At 35.6% G+C, this 25,525-nt stretch overlaps 1 long non-coding RNA gene across 1 annotated transcript; it reads left to right on the top strand.

Moving 5' to 3' along the window:
- The first annotated feature begins 14,242 nt into the window (after positions 1–14,242).
- LOC129575218 (uncharacterized) lies at positions 14,243–15,006 on the top strand. The gene is made up of 3 exons (XR_008688769.1): positions 14,243–14,395; positions 14,507–14,740; positions 14,916–15,006. It is a non-coding gene; the product is annotated as an uncharacterized LOC129575218 (long non-coding RNA).
- Positions 15,007–25,525: the final 10,519 nt, after the last annotated feature.

The raw sequence follows: 25,525 nt of genomic DNA, 5'->3' as shown, positions 1-25,525 counted from the left end.
ATTTTTTTTTCTTTTGTTCGCCTACCTCAACAGATGACTTCTTTGGTGCAAGCACTGAAGCTACTGAAACATTTCATAAACTTCTTTCATTTGAACTTTCTCGTTTGCTTTCTTTTTGTCCTTCGTTCTTTCTTTCTTACTCTCTTTCCCCTCTCTGTCTTTCTCTCTATCTTAATCGTTCTCTCTCCCCATCTCTCCGTCTCATATTTTCTATGCATTTCAGTTATTACCGCATTCGAAATACAAATTGTTCGAGCGTTTCGTCGAGATGAAGTTATCTTCCAGAATCAGAAAAAAAAACAAACTGGAGAATAAAATCTGGAGAATGTTGGAAAATGTGTTGAAAATTGCAATTATTGTCTAATCTAAACAGTCAATGACAGATAGCTGAGTGTATATGCTGAGCATAGATACTCACCAAGCTGAGATTGGTACATTTGGATTTTGTGACTTCCCTGCCATGCAAATTCATGTGATAAGATGAATCTGGTGCACATTTTTCGATGCTTTCGATGATCTTATCACATGAATTTGCATGGCAGGGAAGTCACAAAATCTAAATGTACCAATCTCAGCTTGCTGAGTATCTATGCTCAGCATATACACTCAGCTATCTGTCATTGACTGAATCTAAAAGTAAACTCATTAAAATGGCCATCATTTGCATTGCATTGTTTTTGGAGATGTGGATAAAATTTGTGAATTAGCTTAGCATAAATTATGCCATTTAAATTCAATTGTGAACGGTCGAAATTTCAGTGAATACGTGTGGTTGTTCGTGTTTAATTAAAATTTATTAATTTGTGGATTTGCTATTCAACACAGAGACACGATGGTGGTGTTTTACCATGTCATTTTTCTCATGTGCATGATTTCTATAAATCTTCGTCGTTCCGCTTTTCACCTGTCAACGAAACACTTTATGATATTGTTGCATATTATGGCATTGTGATTATATATATATGTGTGTGTGTGTATTAGATAAAGCGCTCTATATTTGCAAGACGTGACGATAACCACGTTTTATTATGCACAAAAATTTTCTCATCGTACCACGAATATTTTATTGTTCATGCATGTTGATGATTTTTTTATTGTTGGCTGCTGGTAAAAACACACGTGTACATGCTTGCTTGTTCGCTGGCTCCGTGTATTGTTTACCCAGAGTTTTAGTTTTTGTACAATGTATATGCTACACATATATGCAGGAGTTATTCCATAGCTACTATTATTAGGAACTATATCCATAGATCTACTGCAGTCTGTGGGATACATTAAAAAAAAACTTAACATTGCTTTGAATCATAGTTTCATTTAAAATACATTGCGCCAATGTATTTTGAGCAGTGAAAAACGGCTATTTAATTTACATTGCCAGCACAAAATACTGAAAAACATTGCGACATCTACATCAGAAGACTAAATGGAATTGCTGGTTTTACCACACCGTCTCTTTTTTTTTGCGATTCGTTTTGCTGTGCTTTATTGTTGTTAAACTGCATCATAATCCATAATCGTCATGCTAAGCTGCATACGATAACACATACTATTTGTGGTATAAAATGTTTCAAAACACCGTTAACTCATTTAATCTGTGCAGCTAATTAGGACAAGCACCTCTTTTCATTGGAAACATTTCACGTTTGTTTCAGTTTTGCTTTCCATACAAAGTTTTTTTTTTCAGTGACAAGCTATAGCATTATTCATTTCAAATATGAGCATTCTAACTTGTATTTCTATAGGTGAGATTGAGAGTAGTGTACAGTGGAACCACGATTAGACACCGGACCAGCACCTTGACGGATAATCGAGATTTTTATAAAATAAGCCCAACCAATCAAAACTTCCATATTATTATTATTAGTTTATGATGAAAAACCGGGTGATGTAGAAAATATATGACACCCATAGAACAAAAAACAACTTATGAGTTCTCTTTCTATAGATAAGATGGAAAAAAACTTAGAGTAAAAAAGAGACAAATAAAGTTGCGAGCAAAAGTGATACAACTCAGCATTGAGTGGAAAAGACGTTTTTTTTTGCATTTTTCTGCCTGCTGGAAAAAGTTAGCGACTAGGTTTGTAGTTCTTTTGATGTTCTACAATAATGCTGAAGACACCTGATCGTTATCTATTTCCAGTAGCAAGAAAAATGCAAAAAACATCTTTTCCACTCAATGCTGAGTTGTGTCACAATTGCTCGCAACTTTATTTGTCTCTTTTTTGCCCTAAGATTTTTCCGTCTCAGTTATGGATAAAGAGCTCATAAGTTGTTCTCTTTTTCTATGGGTGTCATATGTTAGATACGAAAATAGATTTGCTGCATTGTCCAATACGAGAAATGTTTTCGGTAGCAACGCCTTCGATTTCAAATCTTATTGTACGAATGTACAAGCGAAACACAATTGATTTTGATTATGAATTTAAGTCGGCGACATTATCCGTATGTTCAAGTAAAATGAACTGAAAAAAAATTCACTTCCGCAAAGCGTGACGGTTAACAGAGGTGACGGATAATGGGAGGACGGATAATCGAGGTTCCACTGTATGTTTCACTGAATTTGTTATAAAAGAGAAGAGTAAGTTTCTTTCGACTTGAAAATGCTTAAAGGCGAGTATGTTCATTTTTGGCTGGTCGTCACGGTTTTTTGCAGTTTTCGTGGAACTGATAAGAGATCACAACTTGGTTTCTTCGGCAAAGTTGTAGTACTTGAGGTCTTCTATAACTGAGCTGAAGACAGTTATCTCTTATCTCTTATCAGTTGCGTGGAAACCGTGAAAGCCTCGGGGGCTAGATGGTACGCCAAAATACTCAACTTTAACGCCAACATAATCATCTGAAAACATACTCGGCATTTCAAAAATATAAATCGAAGAAAAAACATACTCCACTCTCAATCTCACCCATAGATTTAATGTGAAATTGTATTTTAGATAGCCAAGAACTACTCATTTAATAAGCACATCATCAGCTGAATTAAATTAATTTAAGTAAGTACGTTTCCAGAGCATGGACAAATGTAATGACAACATGCATTCTTTGAACGAAATTGTCAGCCTTTTTTTATTTTCATTTGTTTTTGATTCGTACTCTTTGGTGTAACCAGCTGAATAAATGACTAACCAAAGGTAAATCAAAGATTCTAAATGAATTTTCTCGTAAAAATAACAACAAAAATACTTCGCTTTAACTTATACATCAGCAGTTGTTCATTATTCTGTTGTTGAAGGTGTAATGAATACTTTGTTATTCGCTTGAATTGTAAAATATGTGTGGTTGTACAGAGGTTTTTACTCCCACTCGAATTGTATATATGTACCGTGTGCAAATATCAAATGAGCAATAAAAAGAATTGAAGAAAATTACAAAGTTCTTCGTATTGTACCAACCATACTTGAATCTCTATTTTCAATTAAATCTTTTATCAACTATTGTTCACATTGTTTACAAGTAAATATATTTCCCGGAATAAACCCTTGCAACATTTTCTTCTTTTCTTTTTCTGTCTTACGAAAAAAAAAAATTATAAACAAACTTCTACTAAAAAATCGATTTTCCACCGTAACAGTCAGACTAAGGTCAAAATTGAGTCATTTGTTCAAGGCTCTCTGTCCTTATAGTTAAAAAAAGCTGCTTACCGGCTGAATCTCTTCAAAAATATCGAAAATGCGTGGGTTTTTGTTTGTAAATTGGATGATTGTGTTGTTTTATTTTCTTTTTATTAGACTAGACATGGAGAACAAAAATGGTAACAAATTTCATATCGTAAAAATGATGTTTACTCAAGTGAAATGAATTCATTGCTATTCTCGTGGCTATTTAATAAATATTTATTTTCGAGTAGTTTTTAATCGCAATTTGTTTGTGATTGATACTGAAAACCTTGGCTTTCCGATTCCAAATAAGTAATCCAATTAAGAAAATAAAGCAATCCATCAAAATTGTTGTCGATGAATTAATCCCGATATATCCGGGTAAATTCACTTCAGACCATGGAAATGGCGCGTGTTTTAATCCAGCAAAAGTGATGATAGAAAATGATAAAAATGCCCGTATTATTATAAATACTCAAGGATGATCTTGAATTCGGCAATTATCTTGTGGCACGTGTACTACACGTCGTGTAGCCATTTCGACTATTTGATGTAAAATTATGTAAAAATGTATGTGAAAAAAGCACAAACTTCACAGACAATTCTGCGTGTATTCTTACTTTGTTTATGTAACAAAGTCGGATATTGATCGGTTAATTGCGATGGTATTAAGGAAAATGAGCCAGTGTTGATTATCCCGGATTTGTATTCGAAAACCAGAAAAGCCGAACAAGAATCAATCCATCAGCAGCTTGACAGTTGAAACGTTGGCATTTTCAAAACCAGTTCGAAATATCTTATCACACGATTTTCAAAATGAGTTTCAAAGCATTGTTGAACTGTTTTGGCAAATGCAAGGCCAAGTTTTTAGCGAAAACACTAGCGTAAAGTCCGCGTGAAAAGTGGTTGACAGTTCGTTATATGAATATATTTTTGTTGAAATTTATCGGTTGTGAATTCATGGAAAGGGATCACAAATTGTATTTTCTAACCTGTATCCCAGCATGTTTGCTGATTGATTACTTCGGTTTCTTACTCTACACGTTGGCATACTATTATAACTCATACTCGTCATCAATTTTTTCGAGCAATACAAGCAACAACCACTTATGGTTTGACCGTTCCGATATATTTCAAACATATATTTATGTAAAACTTACAGGAATTTCGACATTCTAAAGACATTTTCTCTCTCTTCATCTATCTCTATCCGTGTCTCTATGTAAATACATTTCCCACGTGAAATTAAATGGATGGATTGTGTGCTTAGGCCACAGTATTGTATATTGTTGTACTAATACCATCGTCACTGAAACCATACAAGCGAATGTACAATTTTGCTGGCAACTATATTTATGCACACAACACAATTACACCGAAAAATAATGGTGTTTGCAATAAAATGGCTGTACATTTGATGACAAGCTCCAGCTCCTTGGTATTTTTTGCCGCTGCTCTTGCATGCATGACACCAACATACAAAACATATATTATGAATGAGACCGATTTAATTGTGCCAGTCAATGTGCCGTTTGTGGATCTCGACTCAGAAATGGGCTATCTCATTAATTGCTGTGTGAGTCAATTGTTGTATGCAATATTTGGACCGATTATCATTTGTGGCACCGAGCTAATCACCTGCGTGTTGAAAAACTGTGTCACAGCCACGGCAGCTGTCATCAAAAATTCACTTGAGGAACTTGGGGATGAGCTTCAGTCTGTGGAATGGAATGTGGAACATATTTCGCACTTTCGCAATACTGTCGCCAAAATTATGGATTTTAACAAGTGTGTTCACTATTTTTCGTCTTGACTAATCAACAAAAGTTGTTTTTGAAGATCAATTTAATTTAAAGAGATTTAAACAGATTTTTTTCTTGCTCAAAGCCATTTATTGTACTTGAAAAAATTAATTTCTTGCTTTAAGATTCATAATGGATCTCACCTAATTATACTACTGGAAATTCTTTCGTACATAAAACCATATTGGAGTGAAAGAGAGAGATTCCACTATTTTTCAGCGTCCCACCGGAATTATTCCGATAACTCAAGGAAGAGTGGATTGTGTGAGAAATAATTCCGGTGGGACGCTGAAAAATAGTGAAATCTCTCTCTTTCACTCCAATATGGTCTTATGTACGAAAAAAATAGTTCCGAACGATTTTGGTGGAATGACTTAGAATTCCAGCCCTGGCAGTTTTGATGTATGCGAACGTCGTTTCGTTGTTTCTGTATTTGGCTGTTAGTTTTTACGACTTTTTTTCCCACTGTTAAGCAGTTCGGTATGAATCATTTTAATCAACAAATCGTAGTTTTGGTGGAGAAAATCAAAGAAAATTATGGTTCTGACAATTATATCATCAATATTTCATAAAATTTAATGTATTAATCTATATATATATACAAAATATGTATATGTATATATATACAAAATGAGACACGGGATTCTCCCAGAATACTCAAGTGATAACCTAATTTTTAACAGAAATTCCGTTTGGCTGCATATTGAGCTGATCTTTTTTCAAATAGCTGTCTGTTTGGTACATTTTGATTTTGTGACGAGCGTGCCATGCAAATTCATGTGGAATGTTGAATTTATGACAAAAAAATTCGTGAAAAGGATCGAAAAAGGTGTCACAAATTCAATATTTCACATGAATTTGAATGGCACACTCGTCACAAAATCAAAATGTACCAAACAGCCAGCTATTTGAAAATAGCTCAGCTCAATATGCAGCCGAACGGAATGTCTGATTTTTACAAGAGATGCACACACGAGGAACACGAGACAAAGAACAAATAATGAACTAAGACTGCCAAATTTTAAATATGAAAAAAACCAGAAGGAATATATTCTATTATGGAATCAAAATGTATAACGAGCTTCCAATGTATATCAGAGAAAAACCGTAATTAAACTCATTTAAAACGGAATGCAAAAATCATATAATGGAGTATTTTAATGTATAACTAAAAAAGCTAACGCTAATAAACATGATACAATACAATACAATACAATAACAAATAAAGCTATTATGGTGTGGTAAGTGCAACAATTTTCGTGAATAGGTCGATATTTGTTACAATGTGCAATTCTCTTGTCAACAAATGTAAGCCAAACAGAGAATTGTGTCGTCATTTTGAGCTTTGCTTTGTTTACACCAACCTGTGCTTCTCTCCCATAAGATACAATGTATTTGACGTGACAGTGAATAGCGGTAGCGACTAAATAGGATCTGCGGTATATTTAGCAACTATTCAGCGGCGCGAATTTAAATATTTGACATTTAGTAGTTCAAACTATTTCGCAATAGTACGTAAGTTATAATTGTCACACACAGCGTGCTTGTTACACATTTATATTTTCTTTCGTTATTGAATAAATTATATTTTTATGAAAATGCCCACAAAACGATATTGCAAAATTAAATTTTGTGAACATGAATTTGGTACTTTTTTGGAAAATATTTCATTCTTCAAGTAAGTTTTAAAATTTTCAATCATTTTCCCCAAAACGCAAGTGAAGTATGTTAAGCAACATTGAATATATCGTTTTGGTTCATTATTGAAAAAAATTATTTGGATTTTTATTGAAATAAAAAACACATTTACATTTTGTGTTGAAAGTTTGATCACTGTTTTTTTATGAGAATTTTTTTCCTTTCTTTTAATGTTTCGTACAGTTTCGTATGTTCATACGTTCGTTCAACCGAATGCAACCAAATATGTCAAATGTAAATTGACTGAACGTTGACAGAATGTCATGTAGTTCTGACAATCAACCACGCTGTCTAATTAGGCGCTACCGCTATCTCGCGCCGCTCAAAAGCACAAGTTGGTTTACACATACAATTTGCTTACGTTCAAGGCAATTATTCGAAAGAAGATTCAAATGCGCGCCCACTCGCTTTACCTCATATTCTTAGCTCCGCATTTAAATTCTCATTAGTGGAGAAACAATAAAAATTTCCATGCTTCGACAGCAAACAAAGTGTTGAATCTTTTTTTAAGTTCATATACTAATACTATTAGTCTAAAAGTTTCAATTATTATGCTCAACGCTTGTAATAATTTGCATTAAGTCTTAAAAGGTTGTTTTGCAGGCTATTTTCCGTGCTTAGCTTTTTAATGTCATAATTTGCATTCGCTTCAAAGCGCTGTCAATTTTTGCTCAGCCAATTCATTTGAATTGAAATCTCATTTTCAAACAGGATAACTGGAGTAGCGGAGTTAGATATTCAACTCTTTATTCTTTGTGATGTTGGAAAAACCGTTAATGATGCCGTAAACGAATTTAGTTTATTAACTTTTATGTTAATTTCACTTCATTATAATGCTTCAATGGTCGATTCAAGGTCGTAATGTTTAAATGTCTTTAAATTTTAAGAATGATTTGATCTTGAGCGCCTTGAATCGCTTCCCATTCTATTTGATGGCGACAGAACAATAAAATATGCTCGCAATGGTCGTAAATCGAATGCAAAATGGAGGCAAAATTAAAATGGGACCTCTATCGGAACTCAATTATGGGACGGCAACCAAAGTAAGACATTTTACAATGTTTTTTCAAAAGAAAATGTTTAAAAAAAGTTCTTCTTTCTTCGCAGCAAACAAAAATCACATTCAACTTTCTGATGATAATGCTAAGAACAATCAAATGAAATCTACTAATTATTTTTCACTTGATTTTATCAAAAAACTGAACCACAAAGACTTGACTAGGACGGTGTTTTTAGTTTAATTTGTATCGCACTTTGTTTCTCAAATACTTTCAAAAGTAAAAATTGGTGTGTAGAAAAGAATTATCTTCCCATTAAGATTTTTTTTTTGTGCACTTATTTTGAAAATAAAAATCGGAAAAATTTGAGATTTAATCCTTGTTTCTCATTAGTTGTTAACGACTATATGTAGGCTTCAGGCGATGATCGCTGCTTTTGAACTTTCAAACTATTGGCGAAAACACCAAAATGCGTGCTATTTTGGGAATGCAACAAACTCTATTATAAAATTATAAAATTATATTGTGAAACCGAGCAATGTAAGCCGTTTGCAAATAGTTCACGGAGCACACGTTCCATTTGTTCCTAAGGGTGAGACACAAATTCTAATAAAGTTTAGTTACATTCAATTTTAGATATTTTCGACATGAAGCCTCTAATTTTTCTAGTTTTGGTGTAAAAGTGCTAATATTGTGCTAATATTTCTAGTAAAATCGGTTGCCAAGCGTATTACACTGTCAATACAACGCTTATGGAAGACCTAACGGGACTATTTTGTAAATAATAAACAATACGTCCATAAGCGTTAACATTGGCAAATCAAATTCACTATTTTTTTCTTATTTTTTCCTATTATCATTGAATAATGTTCTTATTTTACTCATTTAAGGTCCGTATATCCCCCATAGATTTGTTCGCTTCGCTTTATGCTGCTGTCAAAAAACCACAACAAGCGGTTAAAGACCATTAGTGTTTAAGGGCGCCTGGTCTGATTTGCAATGATGGCCTCACTTCTCCAATAAAAACATTCCACTCCCAACACATTATATCAAGGAATATGGAAAGGGGAAAAAAATGAATCCATCGTGTGTGCGTGCACGCGTGAAAAAAAGTCTATGCGCCAGAAATGTGTGTCATTTTCGATTATGTTTATCAAATATTTGTTGAAAAGTCATTAGTGTACTTTTTGAATAAATTATCGTATAAAATAAGGTATGCAGGTACACAATATGAGTGCTGTTGCGATGGACATGGAACATGACATTGTCAAAATCTTTTTTCCACATACAAACTCTAAATAAGCTTCTCAATTTGTCTGCGAGCGTTTGGCAAACGCCTACAGAAGAAGACAAAAAAAAGAAATATTAATAAATGGTCCGGAATTTGTTTTTGTCATCGCTCTGATGGATCTAACGGTTGAGTGCGCTCAAATTATTCGAATGATACACAAAAATATTGTTGCATGGCAGCGCACCAAACAGAGAGCAGCCATTGTTTGATATCAATAGATAAAAGTAAACCGAATGTAATCTTTTCATTTGAATCGTCGCCAAATGTCTGTGTGCACCTTTTCTCATGTGTTGTCAAAGTAGATCGCTTCAATATGACAATTATGATTCGGCAGAAACGGCATTGTAATGCCGGAATGTTGTACAATGGTAAAAAAGCACATAGAAAGAGAGAGAGAGAGAGAGAGAGAGAGAGAGAGAGAGAGAGAGAGAGAGAGGGAGATACAGAGGCTGGTGGGAGTAAGCAATCATGAAATAATATACGCATTCGACAGTGAATTCATTCATTTGATAGGAATTACTTAATGAAAATCATTCAGTGAAAAATGCACACGTATTTTTATTTAATTTTTTGTTGTTGTTGCTCGTCAATGGCACCCTCCAAGTGTGTAAACGTATTAAAGCAACGGGTCCTCTGTTTTTGCGCACGTCTATCTAAATCGTGCTAATTTTCGTGAAAGATAAGACGAAGCGACAACGAGCAGGAAATTGAGCGGAGTGTTGAAAACAGGAAATAGGCTCTCGCCTATCGAATAGCATAATCTGCTTCGACAATGGCAAATACTTGTTCATTGTGTCAAGCACATGTCATGTGGTGCTGCGACGGAACAGCGTCGCACCAAATTGGAATGCTAGACACCGAAATCGGAGAGAAATGGTAAAAAGAAACGAAATTCATACGAGAATCAAATTGAAATTAAGCACACAACACACCGAATACCGAATGTGTGCAAACAAATTATGCCAGAGAAAGATGTTAAACGAGAGAAACAATTCATTCGTTCAAACAAACAATCCAACCAGAAATAAAATGACAAACATTTCAAATGTTTTTGAGTGCGCATTCAATGATGGGCACGCACATGCACACATACAAACACAAAAGAAGAGACGAATAATAACGGCGAAATTACAATTCACGACAAATTCACCGAATTTATCTCATTCACACGAATTAACAACATTTTCAAAGTAAACCTAAAGCGCACCATGGTTCATTGTAATTAACTGCACATTTGCAAATAAATCCGGGGATAAGATTAAACGTAATATTCTTGAATTAAACGGAATGTGCTCAAAATTGTCTCGATATACTTGAAATATCATTATTTTTCATAATATTTTTCAATTACTTGATTATCATTTATTAAAGTAAAGTTTGGAGAAGATTATAGTAGAAAACTCTTCAATACATTGGCCAAAAACGAAAATCTCCTCAAAATTTATTTAAAAAAAAAAAACCAACAAAAATTGACCAAGCACTTGTATAGAATATCAACGATTACAGAAAATTCAATTCCGTTATTTTTAAAATCGTTTGAAATATTTCCGTTTACCATGAGCAGCTCACCGAATTCCAGATTGAATTCTCTCTACCCACGCTCAGCACATTGGAACGTGTACTGTGTACTCGTTGAACATTAAAATGAAGATTCTGTAGCTATAAGAAATGAGGAAAACCAATGTAATTCGGTTCGTATAATCAAATTCATTTAGAAAGTAAATGGAAGGTAATTTGTTGATATCATGAAATTCACAGCAGCAGCATCAGCAGCATCAGCACCGGCACTGGCACTGTTCGGCATTCTTCTAGCCAAATTGATCGGCACAGACGGATTCGTGATAGGGAGGAAAAAAAATGTTGTTTGATTTCGTACTGTCATTCCAAGCTCGCACAATGTGTGAGACAGACATTTAACACCGAAATATGCAGGGATGACAATATAAAATAGATAGAGCGACACACACACTGGGCAATAGAAATACAGCTGTTGATGCTGATCTATCACGAAGCATTCAACTTTTTTTTTCTTTTATATATGATGTGTATATTCATGGCAGAAGATTCAATGTATTCAAGGCAAGAATTCGCATTTAGTTGTGCGATGCGAAGCATGCCATCAGGAATAAGAATTTCCATAAATGCTCTGGATGACTTGAATTTTTGTGTTGGTTTTGATAAGATTTATATTGTGCTTATCGTCTCGTATTGGTGGCCAACATGGACGATGCGATGCGACGCAAAATCAGAGAGCGAGAGAATAAGTCAGAGTTGGCTGAGCTCGTCTCCGAATAAAATTATCAAGCAATGAAATTATTCACGATACAAACATACATCTTAGGCGAGAGATTTCAGGGTCAAGTTCAGAAGAAGCCGAGAAAAAGGCGATAACGCTTGCAGGCACAAAATCAAGCGGAACATCAAATATGTACGTACTAAATTGAACGAACAAGTGCAGAGTTGAGAAAATAAAATATTGTTTACTTTTAATTAAGCATATAACAACCCAGCTAAATTGCCATTGTAATTGCATTTTCGGTGTCGTTTAATTCACCGAAAAAAAAAACGGTGGAAAAAAACATTCTAAAACTTGAACCACTCTGAAAAAATGATCACGTAAGTCATTTAGCAGTTTGCAAATTAAAATTTGCTTAAACGAAACGAAACGATTCAGTGTTGTTATAGCACAGCTGAGCAAATGACAATTTTCCGCGAATTGATTTCAAGCGAATTTAAAATGACTGAGATCAGAAAGGAAGAAAAATGAATGGCAACGACAAAAAATGGAAAATCTTGAATTTTCATTTTATAAAAGAAAAGCGAAAGAATAGAAAGAAAAATGTCAAGACCTCGGCACAACTGCTAATTTTGAATGCACATCTGTTGCACGAGTCACCAAATACTGTGCAAACAAAAGTCAAGTCGTTCTAAATATTATATTTATATTTTTTCTTCTTCTTCTTCTTCTCGCAACTAAGTAAAGCATTATCAATTGTATGTGTGCGTGTATCATGTTCCATAAAAATGCAAACTTTTCCCATGCAACACAATGGCCCAGTTTGCCATTTCACATAAAATATACTTCGAACACGTGCTTGCATTAATGAATCAAACGTTCGTCTCGCGGTGCTTTTTTTTCTCTCTCTTTCTCCATATTTGAGCTTAGCAGCGCATGTATTGTGCAAGTGTGCTATCTCCCGCTCACTCTCTCTTTCTGTTTTTTTTCTCGCTTTTTCTCGAATTAATCGAATAGTACAAGCTGTTGACATCGTCGGTGCATAGAGTCAAATACACACACAATAATTCGAACGTAATCGATTCAAGGTGATGATCTCAAAAACACACATACACCGAGTCGAAACTGAAATAGATCAACGGAGTACAGAGAGAAATGAACGATAATCTGCTAATTTAAAATAAATAAATGATAAATCAACACCTACGAATCGGTTTTACGCCAAAACCATCGATCGCATAACGACACAGAATTTTTCTGTGTTCTCTCTCTCTCTCTCTCTCTCTCTCTCTCTCTCTCTCTTTCTCTGACGATGGTGACCCTGGAAAATTGCGAATCGTGTGACGAATGTTGAATTCGGTTGCTGATGTGTTTATTTTTCTCTCGGTCTCTTTCGATTTGTACTCTTCGATCATGTGTGTCGTGTCAATATACCTATCAAAGTAAGACGGGCACTCGCTATGCAAACTCTTATCATCATAAATTCCGATGCCCTTGATTCTCATTTTAATGTGGAACACTCTTCAATATCGTTTTATCCAACTTCGAACATTTCGCAACAGAAAAAAAAAACACACACACACATACATCAAGTGTTTCGATTAGGGTGTGACGAATGAAAATGGCTAATTTTGCCGGGAGAAATGCATTTTCTCCGCACAATTTTTTCAACGGAAATCCGACTACGTGGAATAGTGATTTGAACATTTTTGACTATGAATGGAGAAATAACAATTAAAATAATAATAATTTTCATTTAATTCCATTGATTTCACATTTTCACAGTATGTTTTTAGTTCGGGTGATGATGATTGTTTGGAGAATAAACAAATAGTAAATAACGATTTAAAACAATAAAATTAATATTTATACAGTTTTAGATCTGTCACTTGAGTCTAAATGGTCAATATTGATATTGTATTATTCTTTGATCAACTGATGATTCGTTGGATTCAAAGAAGACACATCTTTTTGAATTTTGTCGGCAATTTTACATAAGATAAACAAAGTCTTGAAATGAAAAAATGCAAAGTGGCTAAAAAGAAGATAACACAAAGTGAAGCAGACGCCTCTAGACACTGTTTCTAACTCGACAAATGTGAATTGAAAAGAAAACAATATGCAAAATCGATGTCAAAATAAATGCAAAGCCCAACTAAAATGGCCCTAATTTCGACGCACTCTAATACTGGTGTTGTTTTGAGTGGAAACTCGATACTCGATTCTCCGAATTGAGTTGAGCCGAATCGCATTCAAATAAATCGATTGAGGGCAGACTTTTGTCTTTTGTTTGGATTTTCGTTGTGCCGTCGTTGTTGTCGTTGTCGTATTTTTTCTGTTGAGTTCGTGTATGACACGACACGTCGGCACTTGCCGAGAACGAGAGCGAAAGACCCATGAATAAATGCATATTTGTAGCATTTTATCTTATTTATTTTAAGTACTGCATTTGTGTACATTTGGATTGGCATTTTAAAATGATGAATTGCAATAGGGCGTTTTTATTTTTTTTTCCCTTCCATTTACTGTATTGTTGCTCCAAGCAATTTTGCTTGGGGCACAGAGCAAAAAAAAACCGAAATCTCTGATCATCGTCGTCATCGTTGTCGCGCATATATAAATATTCGGTAAAGTGTGGACGTAATTTATATGGTTGCTGCAGAGCAGTGCTGAATCAGTTTTCGCTGCCAAGTGTTCAACGCCGAGTGTGTGTGATATAAAGAATTGAGTGCAAATCATGGCTATATCGGTTGTGTGTCCAGCATTTGGGATGATTTGTAGGATTTATTCATTGTGCCACTTGCTAATACTTAAATCTGATTTCCTTTCATTTGTACTCTTTTTCTTTCACTCTCTCGTTGTCTCACTCTTTTTCGTTTTCTCCAAAGTGATTGCAGTTATTTTGAGCGCCAGAGCGTCGACAGCAGCATCAGCAGCAGCAACATCAGTAGTAACAACAGCAAAATCCGATCAGGCAATTAGTGTGGCAAAGCACGTCGACTGTGAGCGTCAGTGTCCATACTATTATTTTCCGATTTGTGCAACAAATGGCAATCCCGATGAAAATCGAATGTTTGTGAATATATGCGAGATGCACGCTTGGAACTGTGACGTTGAAAAGAGTAAGCGAAAAAAAAAGGAAAAATATACGTGTGTTCTGCAAGTATTTTTCATTCGGCAACGAACCACGTTTCGTTCGGATGCTGGTTTCGGACGCATTGATTTGATGTGCATATGTGTTTGTGAGTGCGTTGATTATTTTTTCTTTTCTTTTTCCCGTCCATTTCTTCCGTATAGAATATCACCGGACGAGAAATAATCAGTGTAGGGATTATCATGAGTATGTTGACGATGAATGGCTTAACTCACACAAACCGACTAAAAGACCCAAGCCATTTGTTCAACATCGACCACAAACCGTGAATCGTCAGTAGCCCAAAAATTTTCACCTGGCAACGAAACATCCAACACAACCAATATCTACATATTATTTACCATAAGAAGAAGAAAAATAATAACAACAACAACAAAGAAACGTACACACAAATTGATATTATGCAAATATGGTGCAAAATTTAGTGTTTGGCATTTTGACATGAGAACTTGAGTCTCAAGTGCACACCGTGTAGTACGTCAGCAAATAAAATACACAAGAGGGTTTATCTTATCATCACTACCAGCACATACATACACACACATACATGCAGTAAGAGCAAGCCATGGCATACCATTTTGTGTGACATATGGCACTTGAGCTCATTCAAAATTCATAGAAATTCCAATTCCCAAAGGGTTCTCTCTCTCTCTCTCTCTCTCGATTTTAATTGCACCGAACCAACTTTAATCAAGCGAAAATTTGATTTCGACAGAAATCAATTCTATTTTCAGATCACACTACCACAAGCACCGCCAGCACAATATCAAATCTATTTTGTATCGAAACAATATTGTTCTCGTTCTTTTTTTCATTATTATTATTTAATGAAAGAAATGCAATGAATAAATGCAACAACTAATTATATGTCAATGAAATGTGCGTTTCGGTCTCTTTTGATATTGCATTTTACTCGCTCTCTCTAGCACCCATTCACTTTTATGTTTTGTTCTCGTTTATTTTTTTCTTCACTTTTTTTCCCCAATTTTAATGGCAGAATGAAATACTTTTTCTTATTGTTATTTTAAACCCCTGAACGAGATCGGTGCCTGGAAGGTGAACAATGTGAACAAGTCAATGTGCAGCAGGTCACATAATAAAACACCTTCGTTTATTACCATTTTTAACTTCGCCACAACTATCACCCACTGCATAGCAAACGAAACAAAAACCAATTCGATTGACCCCGCAACTGATTTTCAACTTAAATATTGGTACGAAACACACAAATTTAAACACACAGAAAAACGTCCACCGAAATGACTGTATCGAGACAAAAGAGCATGCTATTTTAGAATGGGTTGCTTGTTTGGTTGGGTTCTTTTTTTTGGTGTTCGGTTGTGATTGACCCGACCCGTTAAAAACTCGCTTCAAAACTGACATGATCACCGTTTCGCGTGTCACAATCACTTTGGCAGCAACCCCATTAAGGCAACCACCATAAAATCAAACCCTTTTTTTTAAATCAAAACCGAAACCAAAAAAAAAATGATTTAAGTACAACCTTCGGAAAGAGATTTCAGTTCAGTCGTTAATTGTCGCTCATGCAAGATGTCAAGTAAATCGTAATTGAAGAGAGTGAACAGGAAAAAAAACTGGAACGTATTGTGGTTCTCTGATTAGAAAAATCAGACCAGAGTTTAGACTGATCCGAAAACAGTGAGAAAAGAAAAACCATGAGATCATCGAGTGTTATACGAAATTTAATTGTGTTGTGCGCGTACACAATCTATCAATCAATGGAAGCATATCCGCTTTATTGTGAAATTGGCATTGCCGTTGCCATTGCAGTGCTTCAAATCATCGTTGACAATACTCATAAATTCGGTCGCATTTCTAATGAAACGACCAACATCGGCCCAGTTTCAAGGAGGTAAAAATCGATAGGAAAAAAAAACAGTCGAAGTTGATTATAGAAAAATCGCCCGTTTTCTCTCATTTCCAACCGCTAATTTATGGTTTCATTTTGATTTTGTGTTTTTCTTCTTTTTTTTCGCAATTTCATTTGCACATTTGCAGGCCATTTGAAGTTTGTTCGTGCAATAAGCTCCATTTTATTGCTGATAGTGATGGTGATGGTGCAAAAAATGAACATGGCTGGCTGAACAAGAGTCACGGATGTACTGTATTTGATGGAGTAATGCCACTTTGCAGCAATAATCGTATTGTGCTCATTTCCACGAAAATCAATAAAGCATTTCAATTGCTCACCATCATCCGCGACTTGGTCGACATATCCTGATCAATTGCTGCATAGCGAACGCTTAAATAAATGATGCGGATGGCTCTCCATAAACGAATGGCCAAACATTATTTTACCTCTCTCTCTCTCTCTCTCTCTCTCTCTCTCTCTCTCTCTGTGGAGTGCAGCGAAGTGGAGTGGTGACGTTTTTCAATTCAGCAGAATGCAGTCAAACCTGTGTGTGTTTTTTTCGTTTGCTCAATTTAAATTTCGCATTTTTTTTTTTTCATTTGGAATGCAATACAATAAATGAGACTTTACACTTTTTAGAATATTCGTTGTTGTTGTTGCTTTTTTTTACTGCAGTTTCATTTTAATACCATTCCAAATTCCATTTCGGGACCCTTTTTGCATTGCAATCGGAATAAATAAATAAATAAACGGAAATGAAATGCAAAACGGCATTTTCAAATAAGCTTTGGTGATAGTAGTGGTGTGGTGGTGGTGATTGCTTTGAACGAATAATCAGTGTTTCCATCTGTTTCAGTTGAAAGGAATTTCGATGGCATTTTGAGTTTTTGAACAATAAATAGTGTAAAGTTGTATTCCGCATGAATGATACACATATCCGGCTATTCCTAATGGGAAAATGTGGCTGAAACTCAACTGAACTACCAATATAACGGAACGGAATAGAGAGGAAATATACCACATTGGCATCGTCAATGTATATTCAATTGAAGTAACGCTATGTCAATATACTAAATTACTATATCGACTCGATTGTCATTGGAATCGAATTTTCTTGTTAATTTTTCAAAATGGTTCTAAGCCAAAAGTTGGAGCCCATAATAATGTCGACTGTTTTGTTTTTGTTGTGTCGTATATTTTATTATTTTATGTTACTTCCAAAGAAATTTTTCTCCCATAATTCTATAAAGAATGAACCCAAAATCCGGTCGCCGAGCGATAAAAGTCAAACACAATTCTGCTTACTCAATAAATGGAGAAGATCAAACGGCAATAAAAATGCGATGCAGTTTTCTGAATAATCAATTTTTATGACAAGATTAAAATTTAATTATCCATGCGGTGGATTTAGAGAGCAGAGGGTAATGATGATATTTCATTTGTGGTGTGCGCGGAAATGGAAATCAATTAAATTGAATTATGAAACTCGTTAAGAAGACAGTTATTTCGATTCATTTGACGCGGTAAAAGCTGACGAGTGAGTGCGACAATCATTTGATATGGGATGTGTGTACACTGTACATCAAATTGATGCTATCACAAATCCAATGAAGCGCTGAATCATTTTCCAACTTGAAACGGAATATAAGTTCGGTTAGATGTGGTTGCAACGATAATCAAATAAATATATTTAATAACCACTCTCCCCACATACACACACATACTTCGAGAATGGAATTATAAAAAACAATTTGAAGCATTAAATAAAACACTTCGTTCGGTGTGCTTTTTTTATGTTTCTTGCTTGAATTACTGCTAATAATAAAAGAAGAAGAATGAACGAGTGCAACGTTTATGGTGGAGATTTCGTTTCAACCATTGACCACTTGGCCCCCATTATGCGCGCATCCGCTCACAAGCTCTCGCCTGCACCGATATCTTGCGATGCACATCTTGATGTGCCAAAGTGGTGTTGTGGGAAAACAGAACTGCTGCACTATTTCATTTCGTGTTTTTTGTTTACAATCGTTCAATATCATGTAATGGTCGTTTTAGTAGCAGCTCGAAGCAGCACAATATCATAATTTAAAAAGGTTAAAGGAACTAAATGAAGGGGAGGTTGACGAGTGATGAGTAGTGAGAATGGGGGGGAGAGAGAGGAGAGGAAAAAACATGTGGCACATCGTCAATAATATATCAGCAAACATTCTCATCGCGTGTGCATTTCGTACCATTTTCATTTAATTTCTTTCGTCGTCGTCGTCGTCGTCTATTTCTTGTTGTTGTTGTTGGTCTTGTTTTGTTTTTATTTGTGAAAACAAATTGATGTTACATATCCATGCGAAATAAAATATGAAATGGCAAACGGAACACAAAAACGGTGAGCACCAAATACGGAACCATCATCCAAACACAACATTGTTGTAATCGAAATTGTTTGATTTCATCTATATATCGGTCGGTGTTTTTCTTGTTTCTTTCGCCCGTGTTCCGTCTGTGTGACGGATGTTACACACACACACCGACTTTTTGAACACATGCTCTGGTTGCACCACCCACTCAATACGATGATCATCTGTCGAGTGTTTGGAAGTTTGTTTCAAAGTGCGGAAAATACAATACCGTGATACCGCTGGTGCTTGGTGATGTTGCTACAGCAATGATACAAATCCGGGGCGATTGCAGTTCTAAAACTCTTGATAAACAACAGAAGGTGAAACTATAACGAGCTAAATATCGAGAAAAACATGCGTTTTCTTCGAGTGGCTGCAATACTGCACAGGATTACATTGAACCCTTCTGTTGTCTTTACATTTGTTCATGCCATTGTTTTCGGATTTTTCTTATTTGTTTTTATTTTTGTTTTCTCGTTTTATTTCTAGCTTGGCGTTTCTGCTGTTGTCGTTGGTTGTTTTGCGCGCACACACGTTTTGCATTGTGCCAACGCCAATTCCACTGCAATTGACGTTGTTGATTGCACGCGCGCATCTTCATAATATTTTCCAACGGAAGACGGAATAGAAAGAAGGTTAAAATAACTTGAAACGCTCGCAACGTTAACAATAAACATGTCAACAATAAGCAAACACGAATGCTCACTTCCACAGCTTGAGACAAACGAGAGCGAAAAAGAGAACACACACACACACACGCACGACACAGCACGAAGCATTAGGAACATTGAAAACAAAATGAATGAACGAGAAAATACATCAAATTGTAGAAAACATAATAACCCGGGTGTAAATTTTTGCTACTGAATTGCTACTAAAAAGCATTGATGAATCGGACAGTTTTGCTTCTTTTTTCTGAATTTTTTCTGAATCCGCCGAAGCACTTCTGAATGCTCCTGAATTGCTTCGTTTTCATCTGAATTTCTTCTGAATCCAGCGAAGCACTTCTGAATGCTACTAAATTGCTTCAAAATCTTCTGAATCTACTGAAAATGAGTGATGGTCCACGGTCAGTCGCGGTTTTCGCGAAGCTGATAAGAGATAGTGGGTTGGTGTCTTCGGTAAAGTTGTAGTACTCGAGACCTTCTATCATTTTGCTGAAGACTGTTATCTGTTATCTCTTATCAGTTGGGCGCAAATCAAAAACACACGCGTATAGCAAGGTTTTTTTTCTTATCATTTTTCGCGTTTTCCGCGACACTGATAAGAGATAACTGATAACAGTTTTCAGCAAAATGATAGATGGTCTAAAGTACTACAACTTTGCCAAAGACACCAAACCCCTATCTGTTATCAGCATGGCGGAAATCATCACCGACCGAAGACCTAACTCATTTTCAGTAGATTCAGAAGATTTCGAAGCAATTCAGGAGCATTTAGAAGTGCTTCGCTGGATTCAGAAGAAATTCAGATGAAAACGAAGCAATTCAGGAGCATTCAGGAGTGCTGCAATATTTTGATGAAAATTCAGAAAAAAGAAGCAAAACTGTCCGATGATGAATTGCTTTTTAGAAGCAAAGGCATTTCCACTCGGGAAAATTGATGCTTCTCTCTACCTTCTTCTGCGCGCACCAAATGCACCGACAACGAACTTTCGCCTCTCTCTCTCTTTTTCTCTCACTCCCTCTGTCTCTTCCACCCTTTATTTCTTTCTATCTCTCTCTATTCCTTTTTTTTCTCTCTTTCGACCGTTTTCTTTCTCACAATCGCCCTTCGCTTGTTTGCCGTTCTCCGCAATTGCATGCAAAAGCCCCGATACCAGTTGGCCATACATCGACAAGAGAGAATGCGCGCGAGAGAGAAAGACGCGGATACATGTGTCAAATATGTTTGCACAAATATAAGTATTGAGGATATGAACACAGCCAGCAGCACGTGAAATGCGATTTCCAACCAACATTTCGTTTAGTATGCCACTGTAAACACGATTTCAATCCTGAAGTGGGCGCGCACGAAAAATGATACACTTGGTACACAAATGGAACAATGCGCTCCATTCACCTAGTGACGAAAAAAAAATGAATTTCGATTTTATTCCATTTTCACGGTTCTGTGTGTGTATTTGGAGCCACCGTTGTTTTTCATTTTCTTGGCTTCTTCGCATGTTTCAACTCAAATGGCAAAAGTATCGCGGAGTGGGCTTTCAGAACGCACAAAACTTGGAAATTTGATTCAATATTTTCTGAAAATTCATTGCACTTAAAATTTATGTATTTGAAGGCGGCGCGCAATCGATCATAAAACAAGTCGTGTTTTCAACACACACACACACACACATACATGAAACAAGCTCGGAATTAAGACTTCAGCCGGTGCATTGAGTGACAAGGCGTTACGGAATAAAAATTAGGTTTACACATGTAATTTTCATGTAGTTTTGCTTCGTTTTGTTTCATTTTGCTTTCTCGTTCGTTGCACGAAACATTTTTTATCATCATAACAAATCAAAGGGAATTGAATGGATTTTCTTTTGCGATGAATTCCCTTCATATCACCTCGATGACGACGAGCTAAGGAAAAGTGTTTGAAATTGCATCGCAAAACCGAAATCAGTGAAAATACCATAGATTCAGTGGCCCGTGAAAAAAATGTGGAAAATTCAATTTCCGATGCAACATGAATTCAATTCCATGCAATCACTGTGCGGATCCTGGCAAATAGTTTTCATATTTGTGAATTCAAATCGGCGAAAAAGGAACAAGAGAGTAGTAGCAACTCAATGGGGATGAATCGATAGTCAAATTTCGATATCAAAGTGATATGTTGCCATTGAAATGTGAGCGAATGTCAGAAGAATTTCAAACATGTTGGCGAAATGTTATTTTCGTGTGTTTTTCTGTGAAATAATAATTGGGCGATTTCGCCCCCAAAAATATACAAGTTCAACCTGAAAATGTTACGTATTCCTTGGTCGATGTTCAAAGTTTTTTTCTCTTTTGATTACACGCTTGACAAATTTCCTTGATGGATGAGAAAGGTAAGAGCGAAAAATGTCCGAAATAAAGTCAACAAGTTGTTGTTTTTTTTCTCTCCTACGAATCATGTCCATTTTAGAGCTAGGATATCAATGACATAACTTTCATGATCCGCCAGCACAACGACTACACTTTCATTGATGACGAAAAACGAGCCCCATTTGAAAATGTGTGTTTGTGTGTGTGTGTATGTGTGCTCATGTTTATACAGTACATAAGATGGAGATGTGTATGTAGAGAAAAAAAGAGCTAGAAAAAAACAGCGTGTAAAATTTGTCTATTTGTTCGATCGCATTGGATTATGTGGATGTTGACAAAGATTTAGGAATGCATTGACGCATGCAAACATATGATGCTCAATTGAATTCGGAGTATGTACGTATGTATATATGTCGGTGTCGAAGCGAATCGAATCACTTGATGATACGATATGTTGTGAGAGTGTCAGTATCGGTAGCCGGTGTGTAATTGTACATTCGAAATCGCACTGTACTGCTGCTACTGCTGGTGCTGCTGCTGCTGCTGCTGCTGCTACTACTTCTGGTGCTGTGTGTGTTTAGTGTAGTGAATGGAAGTGATGTCGGGGTGTTGTTTATCTATCTCAGTGTGTAAAGGGGATCATTGGATATTGGAATTTATATCCATTCTTTTCGACTGAAGCATGAACTGCCATGACTTTTTGATTGCGTTGTCAGTAGTATCAACCCAATTATGAGCAAAGTCAAAGGCGAAAAGACGCGAGCGAGAGAAAAACGTCGACGAACGAAGGAAAAAAAAACAACACAAACGTAAATGGCTTCAAATGCATTTCACATTCAACGTATTTCTTGTAGTCGTTTATGGTTGTTGTTCGCTTTTTTTTTCTTTCACTTCGCATTTCTTTGCATGTTTTGCAGCTTATATGAGAGCACCTTTTGAATGAATCACTGTATGATACACTCACTCACTCACTCACACATACACACATACTCTCGCAATCGATACATACCATTCGGGAGTATGATGGTGTGTCGTTTTGCATTGCACTCTTCGTAGAACGTTAAGTAAATAATGTATACCTCAAATGCACATTTTACTGCAAACAATACAATGATTGTGCATTTTGAGGTGATTTTATTTATGGGTCAAAATTTGTAGTTCACACTGGTTGAGTGCTTTGGCAGCAACAGCAGCAGAAGCAGCAGCAGCTTCATCGCACCCGTTCGCTCGTTCGTTCACTCACTTGAGTGCATCGAGTTTACAAAGTGAGACACGATCAGAATTGTTTTCTCTTCTCCTTTTTTATTTCGACCTTTTGACGTTCGATAAGTCAAGCGAGTTGGATTCACGCCATGATGCGTCCACCGTTTTGTTTACCAACCAAACTTGTTTCGCTTCCATTTTAATCTCGTTCTATGACCAAAGTTCGTGGGCAAGAGTATAAAAACTCTCTATAAAATACACCATCCTTGATGGATACAGATTGCGTGCATTTCCTGATTATAAGCGTCCGCTTGCGCTCCTTTTTTTCCTTTCGCATGAGACGGAACGCAAAGAGTTTTAGTTACTTAATCTATTTCACAACAAACTATCTTTTGGCGCACTAAATGAAATGTATTTCATCAAAGTAACTTTGAAGTAATATATTTATTTGCAAAATGAATAACAAGATCTTGGTTTTATTTCTTTTTTGAAATACACTGCCTTTGGTTTAAATTAAATAAATAATATGAGCATAAAATTCAAATTCACCATAATTTGTTTCATCACTCAAAAAGTATTAAGAAAAAAAAAACAGATTAGCAGCTCTACATTTCATGTAGTGCTGAAAAACTAGAGAGAAAGCGAACATCGCAATTGTAATTGAAAATCCTTGTAATTGAGAGCTCTTTAAATTATAGAAGTAAAATAAAAAGAATTACATTGGTAATCCCGAACTTTTCCGTACCGTTGGCCTGCGTTGTCCGTAGGTACTTTTGGTTATTTTTTGTGAATTTTCTTGAAATAACGGCAGTGAAAATATAATAATAAAAATAAAGTCAAAAATCGCTCACTTTAACTAAAACTTCGACAATTTTGCATGAGAGGTACCCGTAAACCGATTCTCATTGGCTTTAAACTTTCTGAGGTTTCATTTTTTGGAGAAAAAATAAGATTTTGAAAGTTTCATGTTGATTTTGCATTTGCAGAAGTTTGGTTTTTGCCCCTCAATTTTTTCCAAGAAAATTTCGACAAAAATTGAGGACAAAAAATCAAACTTCTGCAAATGCGATCAATATGAAACTTTCAGAATCTTATTTTTTCTCCAAAAAATGAAACCTCAGAAAGTTTGAAGCCAATCAGAATCGATTAACGGGTACCTCCCATACAAAAATCGGTAATTTTAGTCCAAATTTCAAAAAATTTGTATGGGAGGTAAATCGATTCCGATTGGTTTCAAACTATCAGAATCCTTTTTTTTCCCCAAAAAATGAAATCTCAGAAAGTTTGAAGCCAATCGGAGTCGATTTAGAGGTACCTCCCATACAAAAGTGTCAATTTTTTGAGGTTTTTCTTAGGGCAAGTACCCCAGGATCAAATCGAAAATGGCTCATCTTCGAACTTAAACTAAGTTTTTTGGATACAAAACTTTTAGCATTTCCAGATTTTGATTATCTCAATTATTTTTTGAATTATCGTGTTAACAAACACCAACGACGACGACAACGACGGCACACGAACAGAAAAGTGTCTCAAAAAGTGGTTTTCTACGCGTTTCATGAGTTGTTATGATGATCTAAACCAATTTTGCGAAAAAAGTTTTCGGGACCAATTCCTATACTTTCCCTTGACACGTTGTGTACGGAAAAGTAAAAATGTAATTCTTATTACTTTATTACCTACCTATTACTTATTACTCATCTTATTACTTTGTATTTAATACTGTAATTGTACTAATTACAAAGTAATAAGATGAGTAATAAGTAATAAGTCCATCTTATTACAGTAATAAAATGAAAGTAATAAGTTACTTATTACTTTACTTCTATACGTTAAATTACTTTTTTTTAGAACTCTTTGCTTTGAATACACACGGCGATTCCATGGAAAAACGGGACCAGGCGCAAAAATGAATTCGCTCGAAATCGGGTCGTTCATTACATCATGAACCACGTCAAAATTCTACGAAAAATTTGGTGAAAATTTCCAAAAAGACGCTTCACTTTCAAAGTCATTATTTAATTAGTTGGATGGCTAATTATAGCCATCGAATGTGCTTGTTGTCGACACAACGCAGTTAGGATGGTAGTGGTGGGTATATAAAAAGAGTTTTCAGAGAGAGAGAGAGAAAATACGAAATGTTCACTTTCTGGGTTGAAAAAATCACTAACCGGAAATAAATTTGCTTCAATTAGGTTTTTGTGTGGATTAAATACTATATATATACTCTCTCTCTCTCTCTCTCTCTCTCTCTCTCTCTCTCTCTCTCTCTC

The sequence above is a fragment of the Sitodiplosis mosellana genome, unplaced genomic scaffold, assembly GCF_009176505.1.
Source record: "Sitodiplosis mosellana isolate CC-2019 unplaced genomic scaffold, AAFC_SMos_1.0 Smas_scaffold_6166, whole genome shotgun sequence".
NCBI lineage: Eukaryota > Metazoa > Arthropoda > Insecta > Diptera > Cecidomyiidae > Sitodiplosis > Sitodiplosis mosellana.
This window is presented reverse-complemented; position numbering and strand designations above follow the sequence as displayed.